A 6,000-nucleotide genomic window follows, 5' to 3' on the forward strand; every position below is an offset into this window, starting at 1 on the left:
TCAGCAGCTCTTCATCCTGTGTGATGCTCCATGCAGGCAGCCCTGGGTTAGCTGCCCTGGTAATGCTCTATAAAATGAGGCTGATGCTAATGCCCTCTTGTCACTTGGGTAGGTTCAGTCACCAGCACACAGCTGAAGATTGTCTTTGACCTTGGCTGGAGACTGACTTGGTTCTTGCATAGTCCCAGAATATGGGAGGATCTCAGGGAGAACCTCAAATATCCTTTGGTCCCCTTCCCTCTGCTCCTGCAGAAGCCTGAGGAAGCAACCCAGAGCTGTGCACATCCTGGTAGCTGACTTCTCTTCTGCACAACTTTGGGACAGAGAAAACACATGGGTAAATGGTCAACCTAAGGTGCAACCTAAACAACCTAAATCTGGTTTCTCAGTGGAGGTAAAAATTATTTAACTCTTTAACAATATTGCCTTTCCCCAGTGTAAACTAGCACCCCTCAGGCTGGCTTGTGGTGCAGAGCTCAGTCAACGCTGCATGAAGGATTTTTTTCTTTTCACCCTCCTATCCTTGCCCAACAGGAACCTCTCCAGCCTTGTCTCATGCTGCTTAGCATGTGTGTGGCTTGGCAGCCCTGTTTCCTACTGTGCAGTGTGCCTTTGCCCCCTGTGCCCATGCACAGGCTCCCCCTTGTTGAGAGCTTGACACGGGGCCAGGCTGACCCCCTGCACACACACCTGCAGGGCAGCATCTGTCCTGTCAGTGCCTTGATGAGAGCATGAGCAAAGCTGCCAGGCTAATGCATCACAACATGAATGCTGGCTCTTACACTGCACAAGGAGAATTCAGTCATGTTTTCCATAATTTGTGGGATTCATGGAAAGCTGCCAGGTGGAAAATGCCCTGGGGGGCAAGGGGTGGTTGACAGCTGTCTGAACACAAGACTGCAGTGTGCCCAGGTGGCCAAGCAGGCCCATGGCAGCCTGGTCTGTATCAGCAATGGTGTGGCCAGCAGGACCAAGGCAGTGACTGTCCCCCTGTGCTCATCACTGCTGAGGGCACACCTCAAACCCTGTGCTCAGTTTTGAGGCCCTCAATTTTGAGGGGCTGGAGTGGGTCCAGAGAATGGCAATAAAGCTGGTGAAGGGTATGGAGCACAGATCTGATGAGGAGCAGCTGAGGGAGCTGGGGGTGTTCAGCCCAGAGAAAAGGAGGCTCCAAAGGGGGGAAGTTGTTGCTCTCTGCAGATGCCTGACATGAGGGTGTAGCCAGGTGGGAGTTGGTCTCTACCCCCAAATAACAACAATACCCAAGGAAAGGAAAGAAGAAATGGCCTCAAGTTGTGTTAGAAGAAGTTTAGATTGGATATTAGCAAAAAAAAAAAAAACATTCTCTAAAAGGGTGTTCAGGCTGCCCAGGGAAGTGGTGGAACCATCATTTCTGAAAGTGTTCCAAAACTATGTAGATGTGGCACAGAGGGACATGGTTTAGTGGTGGATTTGGCAGTGCTGGACTTGATGATCTTGGAGGTCTTTTCCAACACAAATGACTCTTTGATTCTATGATTCTATAATTATTTGCAATCATTTGCCCTGTGCCTCACAGTAGCTCTGTGCTACAATGCCAACATATCAGGAAGCCCAGTGCTGTCACTCTGTATCTGCTTGCTTTTAATACATCTGCACACAGCAAATGCTGTGCTAATCCTGGGGACTAAAGCACCATTTTTCTTATAGGTACTTCACCAGAGTCCTTCCACTGATTTCTGAGGCAAACTGATGTGTCATATTTTAACTTCACACATCATTTTTAATTTCACCTTAAAAAAAAGCATTTCTTGGTAGCTAAATCCCTGTAAGCTCCTGCACAGGGTTGTTCTTGCACAGGATCCTCACTTGAGCATAGGTGGGCTGAATTAAAGCACTGATGTCAATAGCGGGGGGGATTGCCTGCCAGCAATACCAGGAATTAACTTACACCTGCAGCCAAAGTTCCTTGGCATGAAGGAGAAAGCTGTGGGCTCAGCCTTTGCTGCTTTGTAGGTGTCAGCCTCCCCTGGCTGCTCCAGGCACCACAGCTTCTGATTTGAGACTGAAATTCTGGCTCTGAAAAACCTCCTAATGCAGTGAAGTCAAGGCAAGAGTGGGGGGTTGGAGGAGATGAGGAGATGACAAACATGGGATGGGCCAGGATAATAAGTCTTGGTGACTACATTCACAGCTAACAATTACCTTCACACCATGGAGAAGGTCCCTGTGTTTGGTCCTTCCCACCAACCAGGTGTCTGCAGGTCTGTAACCAGGTCAGGATCTTTAAAAATAGTTCTGAGCCTGAAAGGCAAAGTGCTTGCAGGCTCTGATGTCCACACTGTGCTTGTCTCTGGTGAGCATTTCCAGTTGTGGCTTGGCCTTCAATACTCTTAGCACAAACCCAGGATGGCTGCTTTGCCTCTTCACCCATCTTAGCCCCTAAAATGTCCAGAAACAGTTATGACAGAACTAAGTTTGCCTTAGTGATATGAGTTTCCTTGTTTAGTCCTATCATTTTATTAGAACTAAGAGAAATAAAACTGTAAGACCCTTAGAATCTTGACACAGCTTTGTGTTCTTATCCACATATGTCTGTCTGTAGACATGCATATGTGCCCTTGCTGTGGTGTAGTTACTGATCACATAATCATAGAATGGTTTGGGTTGGAAGGGACCTTAAAGGTCAGCTCACTGCATGGTAGAGACACCTTCCACTAGAACAGGTTGCTCAAAGCCCCATCCAGCCTGGCCTTGAACACTGCTAGAGATGGAGCATACACCACTTCCAAGGGTGGAGAATGCTGTTCCCCCATAGCAAAGAATTTCTTCCTAACTTCCAATCCAAACCTGCCTTCTTTCAGTTCAAAGCCATGAACCCTTGTCCTATCAGAGCATACCCTTGAAAAAAAACCCTCTCCAACTTCCACAGAGGAGAGATCAGCTTCAGCCTCATCCTGTAGCTGTATTTCTGTGCCAGTGCTCTCCCAGCACAGCACGTGTGCATTCCTGTGTGCTCAGGCTCAGCACTGCTGAGGCTGGATCAGGAAGAGGATGGTGCCCTCAGTCAGGATTGTGCATCCTTTGGGACTGTGCATCCCTCAGGACTGTGCATCCCTTGGGACTGTGCATCCTTCAATCAGGACTGTGCATCCCTCAGTTTGGACAGTGCATCCCTCAGTCAGGACTGTGCATCCCCTGGAACTGTGCATCCCTCAGTCAGGACTGTGCATCCCCACCTGATGGAGCAGTGTCAGTGCCTCAGAGCCTGTGCTGCTGCTCTCTCTGGCACTGGAAGAACCTGAATGAGAGCCTGGCTGTGGGTCACATTCCTGGTGTTACTGCAGCTGTGGCTTAAAATCATGAAGTGTTGTAGTGAGGGCAAGGCCTAGAGAGGAGCACTGGGGTTTAGCCCCCAGCCTGTCCTTTACTCACTGTGTGCTCTCAGCCACAGAGTGTTCCCTCCTCTGCCCCAGCTTCCCCAGCTGCATGGCACAGTGCTTGCCCTGTGACAATACCATGGCCATTCCAAAATGCTAGCTGACTGCTGGGACAGCCTGACAGGTGCCTGTGTCTTTCCCAAAGTGCTGAGGAGCTGCCATGTATTGGCAAGGCACCTTCCTGCCCTGGAACTTGAACATGCAGCTACCAGGGTTGGCTTTGTCTTCTTTGCAGTGTCTTAAAAGATACAAGAAAGAGCAAGACTCCAGTGGCTTGTTAATACAAGAGGACTTTATTGGAATCTAAAAGGAGTGCCTTGAAGCAAAATGGTGTTTCTTATATTAGTAAAGTTTAATAGCAATGAGAAGAGTATCTGAGAAGGTTGCATAATGCTGTTACATTTACCTTAAACCTGGTGTTGCAGTTTCAAATGAACCGCATGTGTTCATACCTCCCTCCAGTGAAGCCTGGACAAAATGTTTCCTTCATATTTCCTCTTGATGCAGGTATAACCAAAGCCTCCTCTGTGCAGAGAATAGTTTAAACATGAAGCTGTGTCTTAGTCTCTGTGTTCCAGCTTCAGATGGACAAATGATTTCAACACAAGCACTTCAGAGAGACCTGAATACACAGAGCCACTGGGGGGGGGGGGGGGGAACTCACAGTTCAAACCACAGTTCATGGTCTCAGTCATTTTCTTGCTACAGAAAACAAACCATTTGTGAGGATTTTTCTTTAGAGTGGTGACAAGGTAAGCACTATTCAGGCCCCCAAAAAGCAGGTTAATAAAATATCACATTCGTCTGTTCCACACACCTCTCCACCCAGCAGTATCCACCCTGTGTCTCCCCCAGAAACACTGGGATGCAATGGCTGGCTGTGCCACCCACCTCTGCACAGAGGCCAACAGCTCCCTCAAAACCCATCCTCATCAGTCCCTTTAAACTCAGCTGCCAGATTTTGCTGCACTGTAGCCAGAGTCCAGAGACAAGACCCCTGAACCCTTCCATTCATGCCATCCTGCTGATTGAAATGCTGTAAGAATCACAGAACCATAGAATCATTAAGGTTGGAAAAGGCCTTTAAGGTTATCAGGTTCCACCACTTTACTGCCATTAACCCTGCCTGGTCCACCATTAAACCATGTCCCCAAGTGCCATTTCTACAGTTTTGTGAAGTCATCTGGGATGATGATTCCACCACTTGCCTGGGCTTCCTGTTCCATCGCCAGATCACACTTTCAGTAAAGGAATTTTTTCCTAGTATCCAATCTAAACTTCCTCTGGTGCAACTTGAGGCCACTGTCTCTTGCTCTTGGGAGAAGAGACTAATTCCCACCACTTTCAGGTGATAAGGTCCCCCCAAGCCTCTTTGTCTCCAGTGATCCTGCAAGAGGGGCTGTTCCCTCCATAAGTGACTGGACTGGCCAGCTGAGAGCAGTGTTTAACCACAGAGTGAAATTTGTCAGTGTCTGCCAAAGCCCAAAGCCTTGACCAAACAAACTGCCTGCCTGGGGTGGAATCAGCTACTACAGAGGGAAGTAGTGCTGTCCTGCAGGAGAGCCACCTCCTCATGCACAACCTGAGCACACAGAAAAACTCTGTCACTCTGTCCCCAGCCCACCACCACTGCAGACTCTGCCTCTGAGCTCTTAGCTGGAAGGATCAAAATATGAGTGTGAAAGAAGAAAAAAAAATGCACCTGAAGGAGAGAGTGAAGTGAAAAATGCAGTGGATAAAGGTTTTCCCTGAATCTAGGAATGTACTAAAAAAATTCTCTTCCTCACACATAATTTGCAGCAGCATCCTTTTAGTTGTCTCATCTAAGTACCTGGATATAAACCTGTGGCTAGACCTTGAGCTGCAGGGTCCTGCCTGGCTGTGCTTCTACCCCTACAAGGAGCTGTGTTATTCCTCAGTGTTTCTGGAAGGGGGCACTCTGGCTCCAGGATTGCAGCCCAGCACGCTGCACTCTGCTGCTGGTTACTGCTCGGCCCAAAAGGGAAGCTGTTAGGAAAAAATAAACAGTTCATATCCAGCTTTGAGACAGAGACATTAGAAAGAGAGGGATAAACTGCTGCTCTAGGGACAAAGATAATGTAGAAGTGAATTTATTGAAATGCCAGGGCAAATGGGAATGACATAACCAAATAATCAAAAGGGGGAAAGAAAAGAAAGTATCTGAGATGATAAAAAATTAAAATGGCAAACACAGCACGACAAGGAGCAATTACCCTGGGCTGGAAGCAAAGAAAATGTACAGCATAGAGATATACAGAGAGCAGTGGTAGAGCACAGCTCAAAATGAAAACAATAAAACAAAAATATAATTAAGAACAATTCAAGCCACCCAGATGCATTTGCAGCTCAGCTACATGCATCTGGATGCCAAATTCAGTTCATAACTGCTTCCAGCTGCTCAGCAATGCTCAGCCATTTCTCACTGCAGCCTCTGCATCAGAGCTGGGCACAGCATCAGCCCCACAGACAGGCACAGGCCCCAGGACACAGCAAGGAAGAAATTAGGGGATGGGAAGAGCCCTAAATGTGCTGAGAATAATTGGGATGCAATGTTGTGTAC

Source organism: Erithacus rubecula (assembly GCF_903797595.1).
Source record: "Erithacus rubecula genome assembly, chromosome: 3".
In the NCBI taxonomy this organism is placed as follows: domain Eukaryota; kingdom Metazoa; phylum Chordata; class Aves; order Passeriformes; family Muscicapidae; genus Erithacus; species Erithacus rubecula.